Source organism: Lathyrus oleraceus, chromosome 3, assembly GCF_024323335.1.
Source record: "Lathyrus oleraceus cultivar Zhongwan6 chromosome 3, CAAS_Psat_ZW6_1.0, whole genome shotgun sequence".
NCBI classification, from domain to species: Eukaryota; Viridiplantae; Streptophyta; class Magnoliopsida; order Fabales; family Fabaceae; genus Lathyrus; species Lathyrus oleraceus.
Genome location: NC_066581.1, coordinates 506856732 through 506875134, shown reverse-complemented (window position 1 = coordinate 506875134; position 18403 = coordinate 506856732). Strand labels below are relative to the sequence as shown.

At 32.9% G+C, this 18403-nt stretch overlaps 14 pseudogenes; all 14 read left to right on the top strand.

The window, feature by feature from the left end:
- The first annotated feature begins 6114 nt into the window (after positions 1 to 6114).
- Positions 6115 to 6233, top strand: LOC127132797 (uncharacterized; annotated as a pseudogene).
- Positions 6234 to 6306: 73 nt separating this feature from the next.
- LOC127132817 (uncharacterized) lies at positions 6307 to 6425 on the top strand (annotated as a pseudogene).
- A 158-nt stretch (positions 6426 to 6583) lies between these two features.
- Positions 6584 to 6702, top strand: LOC127132838 (uncharacterized; annotated as a pseudogene).
- A 444-nt stretch (positions 6703 to 7146) lies between these two features.
- LOC127132785 (uncharacterized) lies at positions 7147 to 7265 on the top strand (annotated as a pseudogene).
- Positions 7266 to 7338: 73 nt separating this feature from the next.
- LOC127132818 (uncharacterized) lies at positions 7339 to 7457 on the top strand (annotated as a pseudogene).
- Positions 7458 to 7614: 157 nt separating this feature from the next.
- Positions 7615 to 7733, top strand: LOC127132841 (uncharacterized; annotated as a pseudogene).
- Positions 7734 to 8176: 443 nt separating this feature from the next.
- LOC127132781 (uncharacterized) lies at positions 8177 to 8295 on the top strand (annotated as a pseudogene).
- A 72-nt stretch (positions 8296 to 8367) lies between these two features.
- Positions 8368 to 8486, top strand: LOC127132805 (uncharacterized; annotated as a pseudogene).
- Positions 8487 to 8644: 158 nt separating this feature from the next.
- LOC127132807 (uncharacterized) lies at positions 8645 to 8763 on the top strand (annotated as a pseudogene).
- A 154-nt stretch (positions 8764 to 8917) lies between these two features.
- On the top strand, positions 8918 to 9036 carry LOC127132816 (uncharacterized; annotated as a pseudogene).
- A 163-nt stretch (positions 9037 to 9199) lies between these two features.
- Positions 9200 to 9318, top strand: LOC127132782 (uncharacterized; annotated as a pseudogene).
- Positions 9319 to 9390: 72 nt separating this feature from the next.
- LOC127132798 (uncharacterized) lies at positions 9391 to 9509 on the top strand (annotated as a pseudogene).
- A 158-nt stretch (positions 9510 to 9667) lies between these two features.
- On the top strand, positions 9668 to 9786 carry LOC127132842 (uncharacterized; annotated as a pseudogene).
- A 161-nt stretch (positions 9787 to 9947) lies between these two features.
- On the top strand, positions 9948 to 10066 carry LOC127132845 (uncharacterized; annotated as a pseudogene).
- Positions 10067 to 18403: the final 8337 nt, after the last annotated feature.

Below are 18403 nucleotides of genomic sequence, written 5' to 3'. Positions count from 1 at the left end.
CTTTAAGTGCATTTTTGGCATGGCATAGTGAAAAGGAGAAATACAAGGCCAATTGACATGAGACCAAAGCCAACACACTCCAAATGGCATTTAAAAGATGTTTGAGCTGGCACCTTGCTGTCACATGGCCTAATGTGAAATGTCACTTTTGCCCTTGCATTAAGAAGATGGCATTACACTAATTAACTCATTTTGGCTAATTTGGATTAAGAGGAGGATTAAGGCATTGGTATTTAATCATAATTGTAACAGAATGCTAATCACAATTGCAATTTTCAAGAACTGTAACTACTTTTCCCTCAATTTTCTCCAAAATCTCAAGAATCTTCATTCAACATTTTGGATCGAAACTTCATCAATTCTTCACCAATTTGAGTAATTCTTTTTGCTTCGTGCTCCATGGACCTAGATCTTCATCTGTTTTGATAAAGCCATTGCCAAAAGCTTCTGAATCTCCACTGCTCAAAGTAAGGTCAACAATGGTGATTGGAAAATTCTTGCAATTGGAGTAACTTTGAGCTAAGGCACGCATTCCATTCAACTTCCTCAACCTTGGCACGCATCTGTTTGAGGCTTTTATGTCCAGAAACATCAAGAACAACCTCTGCCATTAACACAAGGTCAATTTTCGAATCTCCTCATTTCTTAAACTATGCTAGGGCTTTTGTAGACCTTTGGATGTAGATCAACATGCTAGGTTTAGTTTTTGATTTGGTGAACTATAGAGAAAGAAATCGTGTTTTGAAGTTTGATGTGTGTTTATGTTTTTGCTCGATCCCGATTATACAGTAGGAATTAGGTTAAATAGGTTACATATTTGGAATCTACATAGAAGGACGGTTCTTTTGACTATAAGTTTGTGCATTTTGGTTGAGATTTGTGTATTTTCGATTTTTCTGGAAATGTTGTTGTTGATGGACGAAGAAGATGATGAGAACCTGGGTTTTGATCCTCAATTGCCTGGCCTGGTTTTCAAAAGATGTTTGCCGCGCCTGCTAGCCAATAGGAATGCGCCATAGCATGTTTTCCAAACGGCGTCGTTTTGCTACGAGGTTTAAAAATTGCAAAAATGCCACTGCTTCATTTAAATTAATATTTATGCCATTCCTTTTTCTTTTGATTATTTCTTTTTGTTATGTGAACTTAGAAAATTAATAACTCACTCATTTTTCATCCAAATTGAGTGAAACTTTTTGCATTATTTTCATGATGATGTGTAGAATTTTATGGTGATTTTTGTGGATTTTTTGCATGTGTAGAAAATAATTGGCCTTATGATTTTGTTCATGTTTCATTTTTTGCATGTTTTGCCAAAACCATCATGAAATGCTCATACTTGTAAATAAATGAATGAAAATATTTGTGCTTATTCTGGACTCATTGATGGTGATTTTCATGTAGAGTTTGTGATTTTTGGATACTTGGTTGATTAGATATGATTTTTTGAATAGAGGTGTGACAATTTGTGTCACACCAAGCTAGGTCAAATTTCTGATTTTATTTGCCTGGCTTAGGGATGTTGAATTGCTCCAATTTTTTGCATGAATGATCATTGATATGTCAAGATAACATGTGAATTTTGCTGGAATTTTTTATGGAGTTTTCTAATTGATTGATAATTTTCTTCTCTGTATGCTCATTTGGTAACCTTGTGTGACACATGTTGGTAATTCATTTGTGAAATTCTCATATTGTATTGGATGAAGATGAAATTTGGTGTGAGCATTGTAGACACATTATAGGACATTATGGTTTTGATCCCATTCATTTCTAATATGTTGTCACTGTTTTATGATTTTTGGAAGATGATGCTTGTGTTGATACCTTGAATTGGATTGTATAATTGTGTCTGGACTTCTTGATTTTCATTGACCTACTTTCTTTTGTCCAATTGAGCTGAAAATTAACATGCTATACATTGAATGTGTCCTGTTTAGGTGTGAATTTTTGTGGAATTAATTTAATTGTTTTGATATGGATTTGATTGAGATAGTTCTGTTTGGTCATTTGAAGTTGCAAATTACATGATTGATGTTAAATTGTGCATGAAATGATAATGGTGAATGGTATGAGCATGGGACCAATTGCATTTGCTTCTAATTTGTTTGAATGTGATTTTGGTTGAATTTCACTTGCTGTTTAGAATTTTTTATCCCCTTTGGACCCTAGGCTTGGCCTAGTGGTCTAGTTTCTCACATTTGGTGTGGATTTTCAGGTTGAAATGCAAAAGGCTTAAGGGAAAAAGTGCAAGTTGATTAAATTGAGTTTTGTTTGATGTTGTAAACTAACATTGATTTTGTGTTGTAGGGTTTGATGCTTGAGCTTGAGCTCATGGCTTGCACTTATGTGCATTAACTTGTGTTGTCTGTATAGATTGACTTTTGCTGTTTATTATTGGTTTGTCTGAGTACTGATGATGCTTGATTGATTTCAGGTACATTTAGTCGCTTACAGTTCTTTAAGAACTTGCTTGCAGCTGCTTGGTTTTTAAACCAGTTGAGGTAGACTCTCTTGTCTCCATGTAGTCTGGAAGACCTGGCCTGTTACTTGGCCAGGCAACTGTCTGAAGTCCTCCTTAAGAGGCGATGTCTGTGATTGTTTACTTTTGTGCCAAGCAGGTGAAGACCTCTATGAGGCAATTGGCGGAACCCAAGGGATATGCAATCTATCCCCCGCTATTCTGTTGAGTCGTCCCCCTGCTCACACTACTGTGTTGATGCATTGGGACACAAACCCAAGATCTTGTACTTTGTACAGTTGTGTCAGAGTCTTTGAGCGTAGAAGGGTCCCTCCATTCTGGACCCACGCTCCTTTGTCTGAAGCTCTCCCTGATCAGGGATAAGAGCTGTGAAGTCTAATCTTCACTCACCTTTCATCTGCTTCACCTTAGCCCCTCAATGGCAAGGTTAAGAGCGAATACTACCCCTGTACAGATGACTTGCCTCGGCAGTCAAACCCATTGTTTGAGCCCACTTGACTGGATATAGTGTGTGCTATGTGAATATTTGCTTGAAATGTTTGTTTTGATCTGTGGATGCTTGCATGCTTATTTTCCTGGATAGGATTAGCTTGCTGTTGCGCAAGTAGGTAGAAACCACAACATAGGGCAATGATGCATGATAACACTAGGCTCGAGTACAGCTCCCTGGTAGTGTGTCTCCCCTTGGTTTCTGGCTAGAATTTCTTTCCCTTTCAGGGGAACTACGTCGCCCTGATCCTCATACCAGATGAGGTACGTAGGCAGGAGACCGTGCGAGGTCTCTCCGGGCACTTTTTCTTTCTTTTTGTGTGTGTTTGCTTGTTTCTTCTTGTGTGTCAGGATATGGATGTAAGACCAGCGATTGGCTGTCCGTATCCTGATTGTGTTTGTTTGGTTCGGAAGCCGATGTAAGCCCAGCGATTGGCATTCGGGTTCCAGGTTTGCCTGAGTTTGTGTGTGTCTTGTTTGGCGTGTTTGAGCCGAACTACGGCAGCTCTGATTCTCGTTCCAGACGAGATACGTAGGCATAGGGTGCGATGTCCTATCGAGCTCTCTTCCTCTTAACCCCGCCTGCGTTGTCTTTAGTGTGTGTGTGTGTGATGTTTGTTTAGCAACCTTTTCTTTCTTTTAGAACGTGGATCCCGTCGAGTACGACGGACGTGAGGGGTGCTAATACCTTCCCCTTGCGTAACCGACTCCCGTACCCTTTCTCTTTGGTCGCGAGACCATGCTTTTTCCAGGTTTCTCTGAGTGTTTCCTTTCCCTATTTTGGGATAAATAACGCGCAGTGGCGGCTCTGTTTGTTTTTTTGTTTCAGCTCGCCGGTTGTTTTTCGCGGATGCGACAAAGTGCCATCAACATTACGAAAAATCCAGTCATGTACTCAAGAACGAAGCATATTGACATCTGCCATCACTTCCTTCGTGACCACGTGCTCAAAGGGGACGTTGAAGTTACATTTGTGGATACTAATAACCAACTGGCCGACATTTTCACCAAGTCTCTCGCAAAGGAACCGTTTTACAAAATTCGAAGAGAGCTTGGAATATTGGATGAAGGTGACATATAAACTCGTCATAACCTGTCTTATGATGAACCAGGGAAAAGATACGCAAAAACATTATTATCTTACCAAAGAATAGAAAAAATTGTGTTTTTCAAAATTTTCAGGGACATTTGAATTTGAATTCTGGGACATTTTCTTCTATCAGGTAACCGGTTACCACATTTCTATTAACCGGTTAACCAGTAGTGTTTTTGTCTTCTGTGTTACTTTTTGTTTAACGTAACCGGTTACCACATTTCATGTAACCGGTTATCTCGTTGCTGTTCTGTTTTTTTTTTTAAATAATTTTTTTAATTCATACCTTTTAAGTATTATGGCTCTTAATTATATGATATCTTGTCTGCTTTTTATATGCATGATCTCCAAACTGTTAATATGTCTTGTCCCATCCTTTTCGATAATGACAAAGGGGGAGAAGAGATTCTCTAGCATATATTGTATGTATCTAACAAACTTGCAGGAACTCAAAATTTCAAAGTCTCCAAATAAATCAAGAATTTAGGGGGAGCATTATCATAGGGGGAGCAAACGTGTTAGAACATCAAGTCTGATGACTCTTTCAAGAATCACCTTTTGAATCGGGTTGTCATCATCAAAAAAGGGGAGAATGTGAAGACATGACTTCTCGAGTATTTTGATGAAGACAACGATGCACGTACAGGGTCAATCATCAAAGAATGGATCAAAACTTCAATAGAGAAAATTCACACAAAGTTTCAATCATACATAGCTCAAAGTCGCTCGAGAAATTGATCACAAAGGTATTGGAATTTAATCTTAGTTAATGTTTATATATAAAGTGTCCAATTGACTGTTGCATGCATAATACGATATGGACACTTAGAATTTATTTCAAAATAGTTACAGCTTTTTAAAAGTTCTCAATTTTTCTTTTTTTAATAGTGGTAACCGGTTAACACTTTTGGGGTAACCGGTTAACCCGAAAAAAAATTCAATTTCTGGGCAGATTTTGTTAATATGTAACCGGTTAACACTTTCTTGGTAACCAGTTACACAGTTTAAAATTTGAATTTTTCTTAACGTTACAATTAATGTAACCGGTTAACACAATTTGGGTAACCGGTTACTACTGGGAATTTTTGTAGAAAAATTGCAACTTTTCTTATTTTCAATTCATGCTTCTTCTCTATGAACCATGGTATCCATTGGTTGTTTGCACTTGTTTAACGAGGTTCATAGACGGATATTTAAACAAAAAAAATTCAGATTGCAAATCACCTCCTTAAAATTAATTTTCACAATCTTGCTTTGTTTACTATTTTCAAAGATAAGTGTCCAAAATTCATATGCATCATTTGAACACTTCTATAAACATTGTGAGATTGATTATTCCAAAAGGAGAAGATCAATCCTTTAATTGATGTGCAGATATTTCCAGATTATTCAAGCTTCCATTTAAATTATACACTTATTGTTCTTCACATCTTAATTTCTCCAACATTAGTGGAATTAAGATAGTGAGTGTTTTATCCTTACTTGTTTGATAGTAAGAGGTGCATAAGAGAGGATTGTTCTCTTATCACTAAGAAGGTTTCCTTGTTTGTTTAGAAACAAGAGAGTCCCTTTGAGAGGATTGTTCTCATAAGTGGACTTTGTTGGAAATCCAAGAGTTTGTTCTTGGTGGTCTTTGTTGGTCATTGCACAAGTCCAAACAAATAGTGAAAATCTCTTTCTTGTTGAAAGGGGACTGGATGTACCTTCGGATTGTGAAGGGAACTAGGATAAATCTCCGTGTCATTATTTTTCTGCACTTTACTACTTTCCTAAACACCACTATAAACCAGAAAAATAATCCTTACAACAAGAAAATTTCAAGGTTTCTAATTCACCCCCCCCCCCCCCTCTTAGACTGATTTCAGACTTACAGTGCTTATACTACACCTATTTCTTTAGGCTTAATTTTAAATACTTATTTTATCTTCTCTTAGTCGAAGTAAAAGAATCAGTCAAAGTAGGAGAAAATAAAAATTCAACGTTAGTTAAATTTATTTTTTCGCTAATAAGTCAAAGAAATCAAATTTTCCACAATTAGAGAGTATTTCATATCAGGTGCGATCATATCAGTACTAATGCACCTAATCCCATCAGAACTACGTAGTTAAGCATGTTTGGGCAAGATTAATACTTTGATGGCTGTCCTCTTGGGAAGTCCTTGTGTTGCACCTCTCTTTTGCTATTTTTTAAATACTTGCTTAAATTTTTTTAATCAAGTATATACAATTAGAGCGTATTGTATATCAGGTGTGATCATACAAGTACCAATGCACCTGATCTCATCATAACTTCGCAGTTAAGCATGCTAGGGCGAGATTAGTACTTTTATGGGTGTCCTCTTGGGAAGTCCTTGTGTTGCACCTCTTTTTGCTATTTTTAAATACTTGCTTAAATGTTATTTAATCAGATTAAAAGAATCGGGCAAAGTTGAAGAAAATAAATATTTCGGTTTTAGTTATATTTATTTTGCCGTTAATAAGTGAAAGAAATCAAATATATACAATTAGAGTGCATTGGTTATCAGGTGTGATAATACCAACATTAATGAACTAGATCCCATCAGAACTCCGCAGTTCAACCTGCATGGGCGAGAGCAGTACTAGGATGCGTGACCTCATGAAAAGTCCTTGTGTTGCACCTCTTTTTGCTATTTTTTGAATACTTGTTATCATGTTTTTAATCGGAATAAAGAATCATACAAAGTAAGAGAAAATAAATATTTCATTATTTGTTATATTTATTTTCTGTTAATAATTGAAAGAAATCAAATCAAATATATACAATTAGAGCGTATAGGATATCATGTGCGATCATCCCATCAGCAATGCATCAGATTCTATTAGAACTCCTCAGTTAAGCATGCTTGTCCAAGAGAAGTACTAAGATGCATGACCTCCTGGGAAGTGCTTATACTACACCTATTTCTTTAGGCTATATTTTAAATAATAATTTTATCTTCTCTTAGTCGAAGTAAAAGAATTATACAAAGTAGGAGAAAATAAACAATTCAACGTTAGTTAAATTTATTTTTTCGCTAATAAGTTGAAGAAATCAAATTTTCTACAATTAGAGAGTATTTCATATCAGGTGTGATCATATCAGTACTAATGCACCTGATCCCATCAGAACTACGTAGTTAAGCATGTTTGGGCAAGATTAATACTTTGATGGGTGTCCTCTTGGGAAGTCCTTGTGTTGCACCTCTCTTTTGCTATTTTTTAAATACTTGCTTAAATTTTTTTAATCAAGTATCTACAATTAGAGCGTATTGTATATCAGGTGTGATCATACAAGTACCAATGCACCTGATCCCATCATAACTTCGCAGTTAAGCATGCTTGGGCGAGATTAGTACTTTGATGGGTGTCCTCTTGGGAAGTCCTTATGTTGCACCTCTTTTTGTTATTTTTAAATACTTGCTTAAATGCTTTTTAATCGGAGTAAAAGAATCGGGCAAAGTTGGAGAAAGTAAATATTTCGGTTTTAATATATTTATTTTGCCGTTAATAAATGAAAGAAATCAAATATATACAATTAGATTCCATTGGTTATCAGGTGTGATAATATCAGCATTAATGAACTGGATCCCATCATAACTCCGCAGTTCAGCCTGCTTGGGCGAGAGCAGTACTAGGATTGGCGACCTCATGGAAAGTCCTTGTGTTGCACCTGTTTTTGCTATTTTTTAAATTCTTGTTATCATGTTTTTAATCGAAATTAAGAATCATACAAAGTAAGAGAAAATAAATATTTCATTATTTGTTATATTTATTTGTTGTTAATAAGTGAAAGAAATCAAATCAAATATATACAATTAGAGCGTATAGGATATCATGTGCGATCATCCTAGCACCAATGCATCAGATTCCGTCAGAACTCCGTAGTTAAGCGTGATTGAGCAAGAGAAGTACTAGGATTGATGACCTCCTAGGAAGTGCTTATACTACACCTACTTCTTTAGGCTATATTTTAAATACTTATTTTCTCTTCTCTTAGTCGAAGTAAAAGAAGCAGACAAAGTAGGAGAAAATAAACAATTCAACGTTAGTTAAATTTATTTTTTCGCTAATAAGTGAAAGAAATCAAATTTATACAATTAGAGAGTATTTCATATCAGGTGTGATCATATCAGTACTAATGCACCTCATCCCATCAGAACTACGCAGTTAAGCATGCTTGGGCAAGATTAGTACTTTGATGGGTGTCCTCTTGGGAATTGCTTGTGTTGCATCTCTTTTTTTTATTTTTTAAATACTTGCTTAAACTTTTTTAATCAAGTATATACAATTAGAGCGTATTGTATATCAGGTGTGATCATACAAGTACTAATTCACCTGATCCCATCAGAACTTTGAAGTTAAGTATCCTTGGGCGAGATTAGTACTTTGATGGGTGTCATCTTGGGAAGTCCTTGTGTTGCACCTCTTTTTGTTATTTTTAAATACTTGCTTAAATGTTTTTTAATCAGAGTAAAAGAATCGGGTTGTGTTGGAGAAAATAAATATTTCAGTTTTAGTTATATTTATTTTGCTGTTAATAAGTGAAAGAAATCAAATATGTACAATTAGAGTTCATTGGTTATTAGGTGCGATAATATCAGCATTAATGAACTGGATCCCATCAGAACTCCACAGTTCAGCCTACTTGGGCGAGAGCATTACTAGGATGGGTGACCTCATGGAAAGTCCTTGTGTTGCACCTGTTTTTGCTATTCTTTAATTATCATGTTTTTAATAAGAATAAAGAATCATACAAAGTAAGTGAAAATAAATATTTCATTATTTGTTATATTTATTTGTTGTTAATAAGTGAAAGAAATCAAATCAAGTATATACAATTAGAGCGTATAGGATATAATGTGGAATCATACCAGCACCAATGCATCAGATTCCATCAGAACTTCGCAGTTAAGCATGCTTGGGCAAGAGAAGTACTAGGATGGATGACCTCCTGGGAAGTGCTTATGCTACACTTATTTCTTTAGGCTATATTTTAAATACTTATTTTCCCTTCTCTTAGTCGAATTAAAAGAATCAGACAAAGCAGGAGAAAATAAACAATTCAACGTTAGTTATATTTATTTTTTTGCTAATAAGTGAAAGAAATCAAATTTATATAATTAGAGAGTATTTCATATCAGGTGTGATCATATCAGTACTAATGCACCTGATCCCATAAGAACTACGCAGTTAAGCATGCTTGGGCAAGATTAGTACTTTGATGGGTGTCCTCTTGGGAATTGCTTGTGTTGCATCTCTTTTTTTTATTTTTTAAATACTTGCTTAAATTTTTTTAGTCAAGTATATACAATTAGAGCGTATTGTATATCAGGTGTGATCATACAAGTACTAATGCACCTGATCCCATCAGAACTTCGTAGTTAAGCATGCTTGGGCGAGATTAGTACCTTGATGGGTGTTCTCTTGGGAAGTCCTTATGTTACACCTCTTTTTTCTATTTTTAAATACTTGCCTAAATGTTTTTTAATCGGAGTAAATGAATCGGGCAAAGTTGGAGAAAATAAATATTTCGGTTTTAGTTATATTTATTTTGTCGTTAATAAGTGAAAGAAATCAAATATATACAATTAGAGTGCATTATTTATCAGGTGCGATAATACCGGCATTAATGAACTGCATCCAATCAGAACTTCGCAGTTCAGGCTGCTTCGGCGAGAGCAGTACTAGGATGGGTGACCTCATGGAAAGTCCTTGTGTTGCACCTGTTTTTGCTATTTTTTAAATATATGTTATCATGTTTTTAATCGGAAGAAAGAATCATACAAAGTAAGAGAAAATAAATATTTCATTATTTGTTATATTTATTTGCTGTTAATAAGTGAAAGAAATCAAATCAAATATATACAATTAGAGCATATAGGATATCATGTGCGATCATACCAGCACCAATGCATCAGATCCCATCAGAATTCCGCAGTTAAGCGTGCTTGGACAAGCGAAGTACTAGGATGGATGACCTCTTAGGAAGTCTTTATGTTAAACTATTTCTTTAGGCTATATTTTAAATACTTTTTGTAGTCGAAGTAAAAGAATCAAATAAAGTATGAGAAAATAAACATGTCATTGTTAGTTATATTTTTTTTTGCTAATATGTGAAAGAAATCAAATATATACAATTAGAACACATTTGATATCAAGTGTGATCATACCAGTACTAATGCACCTGATCCCATCAGAACTCTGCAATTAAGCGTGATTGGGCGAGAGTAGTAATACTTGTTTTAATTTTTTTTATTCGGAGTAAAAGAATTGGAAAAAGTAAGAGAAAATAAATATTTTGGCATTAGATTTTTTTATGACGTTAATAAGTGAAAGAAATCAAATATATACAAATTAGAGTGCATTGCATATCAGGTGCTTCATACCAGCACTAATGCATCTGATTCGATCAGATCTTTGCAGTTAAGCGTGCTTGAGCAAGAGTAGTACTTTGATGGGTGTCATCCTGGGTAGTCCTTGTGTTGCACCTCTTTTTGCTATTTTCTAAATACTTGTTATCATTTTTTAATCGAAGTAAAGAATCATAAAAAGTAGGAGAAAATAAATATTTCAGCATTAGTTATATTTATTTTGCCGTTAATAAGTGAACAAAATCAAATATATACAATTAGAGCGTATTGGATATCAGGTGCTATCATACCAGCATGAAATTAAATATATTTATTTTTTCGTTAATAAGTGATGGTGAATTGATGAGTCCCCACACAAATAGGTAGATCAACCTCGCCAATGACTTGTCTTCTAGAGCCATCAAATGCCCTAACAAACAGCGCACTAGCCCTCATCTCGGGTCCCTTGACCTGCAACTGACTCAATGTAGCTTTTGGCATTACATTAAGTGAGAAGCCAATATCAACTAAGACTTAAGATAGTAAGGTGTCTACACACATGATCGATATATTTAAAGCTTTATTATGGTCATTTCCCTCTAAAGGTAATTCAGCTTCATTAAATCCTAAGTATCTACTTGTAGTGATATTGGCAACCACGTCTTCAAATTGATCGACCGTGATATCTTGCATCACATGAGAAGTATTTAGGATTTTCAACAATGCTTTCCGATGAGCCTTAGAATTCAACAGCAAAGAAAGGATTGAAATCTTGGAGGGAGTCTGACCTAACTGGTCAACAATCTTGAAGTCACTCTTCTTTATCAATTTGAGGAATTCTTGGCTTTCCTAAGCAGTGATATTATTCTTGTGACCTTCAATTTGTTCATCTTCATTCATCAACCCTTTACATTTTGAAGTCTCAAATTCCTCAACCTTATCAGGAGTAACCTTTGGCGTAGCCAGAATAGTCTCACAACCTAATTAGTGGAAATAGATGCCCATGTTTGTGGAAGAGGAACAGGAACAACCTTCTCTTTAGGGGGGAAATTGTAGGTTATTAGGAAACCTTAGTAGTGTACTTTGGAGCAAATACATGACCACTACGAGTCAAGCCTTCAGTACCAGCTATATTGACAATCTTAGTATCAGAAAACTGAATTTCCTTTCCACATACGTACGTTGTTGTATCATACCTCCAATGCACTTCATTGGTGTCTTGATATGGAAATGGATCATGAAGGCAAATATGGATAGGATGAATCCTCTTGGGAGGAACTTCAATCTTCTTCTTTCTGTAGATATAGTTATCGACTAGATGACAGAAATTTCTTCAACCACCTTTGACCTAGAAAATTGCACAATTCCCTGATTCATCAAATTTTTGGACACAAACACTCAAAATAACACACCCATCAGGATCAGAGTCACAAACAACACAATTGTCATGAATACCCTAAAAAACCATGCACCTTAAGCTTTTCGACAACTACTTTCATTGGAGTCTTCACATCAACAACCCTTCTGACTGATTATGTAATCTCCTCCTCAATAACTACATTGACCGTTGGCCCATTATGATTAGGCAGAGGATTCGTCTTTACATTATGTTTCTCCTCTGAAAAATACAGAATCTTATGATCGATAAGCTCTTAGATCTTGTTTTTAAGAGGTCAACAATCCTCAGTTGAATGTCCAATATGCCTAGCATGGTAGGCACATGAGGCATTATGGTTATGCCTTGGATGATAGGGAGGAATAGACGGTGGAATCTCCTTTGGTACAGTAGACCCCAAATGGACCAAATAAGGTACCAACGCAGCGTAAGGTACATGAATTTTGTCATAATGAGGATGCCTTACATATGAAATTACCACAACGATTCTTCCGCTCTCCTTGACCTCGATTACCTTGAGCGGTTTGCTGAGTTTAAGCAGGTTGAGCCTGTGCAGGCTGTTGATATTAAGGGTACTAAGCCTGAGGAGGTTGTTGAACTTGAAAGGGTGGTTGCTGATATTGAGCAGCAACAATGTATGGGTACGAATAGAACGACATAAGAGCCATGAGAGCTTGGTATTAAGGGTGTACATTTGCCATTATAGTACTTGTCCCCCCTTCCTTCTTCTTTGAAAAGCTACCCTGTGGCTTATTGGTTATTGTTTGCTAAGGAAAAGTATCGACAATCTTCCCCGAGTTCACTCCATTCTCAATTCTTTCTCCGATGATCACTATATCAGCGTAATTGGAGGACGAACTTCAAACCATTTTTTCCTTGGTACTCCATTATGGCTTTCATATTTTCTTGGAAGAGATCCATTTTGCCTTGGAATTGAGCCAATGTTTCTTTGACAACAACGTTCTCATACTCGATATCAACCATGATTCTTATCTTGTTAGCTCGGGTATAATATCGGTGGTGAGTCGTCGTCGTTTCTGCCAAAGAAAAATAACGGTGGAAGCATTTTGTTATCTGTACAAATTATGAATGCATGGATGAATGAGATGCATGCAAAAAAGAAAAAAAATTCCATACTCATAGGGAATTCCAAGATTTTAGGATGTTCAACACAAACTAAGAGTACACATGCCAAAATTGATTTTGTTATGATGCCACAAAATACAACATCACAGATTCAAAATTTGTCCCATCTGAATAATCTACCCAAACTTCTCAACACGAGTTCAGAGGTATGATATCAAGGTATGAAGAGGTTTCGCTTCCTACATATAACCCATATTCCCTCACAAGGTAGATTCTAAGACTTTATCAAAATTCTTAAGAGTCACAAATACTTAGGCAAAAATATCATTGTCGTCACAAAATAACTTGTGAGCCAACAATGTCATTTTCACAATTTTGGGCTTAACTTATATTAATTTCTTTAACTATTTTTCAACTTCTTTACTCATAATTCTCTTTTTTCTTCACTCTCTCGCCATCACCAAAGTTCATATTCATCATCATCCAGAACTTCACATTGAAGTTCTAAATTTCGTGGAACTAAGCCATGATCCAATTTCAACAAATCATCAATCAAGTTTCAACAATTAACACATTATGATCAACAATCATATCATTATCCAAAGTTCATCAAGATTCAAGCATGTTCATCAATATTTTTCATCTCATTTATATTCAATCATAAGTAAACAAAGATTTCATGGACTAAAGGAGCTTACTTTGAAAATTTTCAGGTCTCTCTTCAATAAAATCGTCGACAATTCTCAACATTAACCGAAACAATCTTTCATCCAGTTTTATACTTTAATGTGATAAACCTATTATAAACTACGACCAATTTTTATTATTTTAATAACATAAGATTGTATTAATTTACAATAAATTAATTAATTGCGCACTGTGTATTAATAACATACAAATATAATATTTTAAAGTTTATTTTGAAAAACAAAACAGATTACAAAAGGGCAATTTCGAATGACACAAATTATATTAAAAACTAATTTTTTTTATTGAAATATATAGAAATACATTATAAGACTTCACAATATTCTGAATTTATTTATCCTTAATGATAAACTTGATAATTCGTGTATGATAAAATTAAAGAGACAAAATCTTCTTTTCTTTCACAGGTGGTGGACAAGCAGCCGAACATGTGCAATATTTGATAATAATTGTTGGATTATACTGACAAACACAACTTATAGGTTTGATCCCATATTTTTTTGCAACTTCTGTAGGGCAGATTGAAATATCCTTGCTACAGTCATATGTCAATTCCACTCCAAATTGACACGTCTTTTGTCCTATCAAATTATAGACAATCAAATTCGATTAACAATATTCAATAAAGAACATAATTAAATATAAACTCTGGAAATATGAGCAATGAAAAGAAATTAAATCTACCATAGCTCTGGTTAAAGAGAATAAACAAAGCCACTAGGAGAATGATTCCTCTCATCATAATGGTTTTCTTCAACTCAATATTCTAAACAGAAATTCTTAAAATGCATATAGACAAAATGGTTATTTATATATACAAAATGACGACTTATTTTTACATGATTCTTATTAAAAATATTATCCTTCTAGTTTGGTAATAAATAAAAACTTGAATGTTTTTAATATTCCTTAAAAGAAAATATTATGATTCTTAAATATTTCTAAAAATTGCAACTTAATATTGTCGGGATTAATTTTAAATAAGATGGTATTACAAAATATTTATATCATCCTAAAAAATCAAAATAAATATTTCCTCATTAATTTTACCTTAAATATGATTACTTTAAATACAAAATCATAAAAACCATAAAAAAATAAGTTTTGTTCTTTGTTACATACTAGTAAAGGACATGTGCGTTCGCACGGGTCGCGCAAGTGCAATAATTTATTTAAAAAAATATATTTATATATATATATATATATATATATATATATATATATATATATATATATATATATATATATATATATATATATATATATATATATATATATATATATATATATATATATATATATATATATATATATATATATATATATATATATATATATATATATATATATATATATATATATATATATATAGTTGGATCAACGTACACAAATTTATTGCATAAGAGTTTTTTTTTAATGTAATGGATGTTAAATGATCAATAAATGGGTTCAAAAAATTTCCATACATAACTTTTTCCAGTTTGGGACATAATAAAGTAAAACATTATTAATTTATAGTAATATAATTTGCTTAATTTTTTTGTATACTATATTAAGGAAATAATCAAAAAATATAATACAAAAATATTTTACAATTTATTGATATATTGATATATAATAAACATTCTATTGTTAATGTTATGAATAAACATTCCATTTATCATTGAGATTTTGGACATAAGAAACAAAAATATATTTATTTAGTAATGGATGAAATTTTTCAACTGTTACTAATTTGAGGTATAAAAGCGCAAATATTAACCTTCATAATAAATGATTATTTAACCAAAATACATAAACCATGTAAAAGAAATACCAGAACCTCATTTGTTTTAAAATATAGTAATGAATACTACCAAATGTTGAAATTAATTGCAATTGATACAGTAATGTTTAAATGCAACAAAAGATATTGAAACAAAAGGTTCACAATTTTAGTTAAAATTGTGAGAAATAAGTCCAGCAACAAAAATGATTTAACTTCGTACAATTCTTTGGTCCTTAAAAAACTGGGTTTATACAAAACCTGCCCGCAACCTTTTAGGAAGTGATGATTCAAAACCTGCCCGCAACCTTAAAAAACTACAATAATAACTAATTTGATTTCAGGATATTGATTTCATTTTAGAATGATAAGATTGCAACAACAATAAAATAACGGTAATATTTTTTAGTAGTATAAATAGGTAATTTATTTTATCACATTTTTCACTCACATCTAGTCTAAATTTGACCAATTTATTTTATTTAATTTTAATTTTTTTGTGTACACATTTCATTTGAAAATGAACCTCAATCAACATAACACATGCTCCAATTTTATGCAAAATGATGGAAGTCTTATTTGTATCCCAAATCAACAAAACACCCCATATTTTGGAAATCCACCTCTTATTCCAAATCCACACCATAATTCAAGATTTCAAAATTCTCTTTTTATCCCAAATCCATAAAATAATTCACCCATTGGAAATTACTCATATCATACATCACCTTACCCAATGAAAAACTCTCTTTTAATGTATTTTGATATATTTGAATCAATTTTTTAATTATATTTTATATAATATATTGTGGGATTTAGTGGGGCCCATTTTCTTAGCCCACTTTAATTATTTACAATTATTTTCTTGTACAACTAAATGTATAAAGAATTGATATTCTTATTGATTTATTACAAATCATGCATAACATTAATTATCTTACGGCTGAATTATTTTAATACTCCACTGACCTAGCCAATAGAAAGGAGGCAGTGGACATAATTATTCATTTCAACCCCCAACTATATTTTGGCAAATAAATAATTTAAATATGTTGAGTTATAATACTATATATGATGACGTGCGATTGGTAAAAAGTATAGTTGCATGCTTAACTTAATCATTTCAAACAAACAATGTAGATTTTCCATTACCAATCAAAAGACAATTCACTGTATATGATAATTATACCTTGTTTTTTTTATAAATCCTTAATTCAGTTGAATGCAAGATTCAAACATTGCTCCAACATTTCTGAACTACCTGCAATTTTAGCATATGTATTAGACTTTGAAAAAAATTGTAAAAAAATGTGTTTCTATGTGTTTTCTATAATTAGTTTTGAAGGATTTCATAATAAATTTTTATGTAATTGTTTTTTTAATTTCTAACACCATTAGGCATGCTGAAACCAAACATGACATGCAATAATCTATTTATAATTTAGTCGTATACACATATTTCATAAGATGACAACGTATTTTGTTATCAATCTAAAATACTTATTAACATTTGAAGATATGATACTCATATAAATTTTGTAGTTGAAAGAACACACAAAACACAATGTTCAACATAACAACATAGGATTTTGAATAATTTCACACACATGAATTAAATACTCATTATCATCCTTTAAACCATACATGAAATATAAATGTCAATTGTAATCCCACAAAATAAACACTTCAAAAAAGTAAGAACACATCCTACAACCAAAACATATCATGTTCTTAACAACTTCATACTTAAACTCATTCTGGTGCTAAAAAGTTCATAAAATATATTTCAATATCAAATTTCCAAAAATTCTAATTAAGAAGATGGTTCTATCTTTAATTTCTTGGATGGTTTGGTGCCTGATAATTGCGTAGCGTCAGACGCTTCAAAATCAACTTCTTCACCCTTGTCAGCAATTACAACATCCTTAGCCGGAGTCATTAGAATGATTGATTCTGGATCATTTTCACCAGATGCAGATAATGTTTGCTTGCAATATAAAAAATTAATTGTCAGATATAAAATGAATTATAATAATACAATATTTATCATAGAAAATTATTATGTTAACAAATGAAGATACTTACTGCGGAAGTTTCCAAATTTTCTTTGTTAGGGACCAACTTTGCATATTCAGTTTTAGACTGATTCTGCACATTGAAACATCGAATATTTATTATACTTGTTAAATATTTAAATAATACATGAATTAAGTGAATATTATACGTCTTCTACTATGTAGTCATTTTCAATCTCTTTAACAAAGGTTTCATCATCACAAAGCTTCCAAACAGACGCTTGGGAAAACGTTGGATGCACCTTAACTCTAAAAGCCATTTTCTTATTCAACAACATTTCAAGCTCATCAGGATAAACCATTGGATCATCTTCTCCATTCTAATGGAAAAATAAAATATCAACCATGAGTGATAATCTGAACTTTACAACTCGATAAACTATTAACATTTTAACTTATGTATAACAATGTACCTCCACCATAGAGTTATGCATAAATTCAGCAGTCATTCCAAGTATAGCAGCACATTCGGAATCCCAGAATACAAATCGATATTTTGATTCACCATTGCTAACATATATCTCAATCTTGTACCTATAGTATTTTAAACGAAGAAAATAATATGATTAATAACAAATCCATTACCAAATTTATTTGCAATTCATCTAGATTATATGTACCTTGGTATAGGCTGTTCGACTTTTTGCCCATATGAACATTCATAAGCTTTTTCAGGATTAGGTGTCTTCGAAGAACACCTTGTGCAGCCATAATAAAACCATCCATACTTTGAGACAACAAATTTCAATGTGGTTGCTACAGTAACACATAAAGTTTCCTAAAAGCAAATCAAAAATGATATTAATTTCAAAAAGCAAACAATATAATTGTAATAGTAAAGATAAATTCGGCTCTATAGTATTCAACTTACATGTTTGATTTTGCAGAACTGACTTAAGGACATACATTTCGCATTATGAACAAACATTTCTACTGGCGAATACTGAGAACCACCAGACCAAT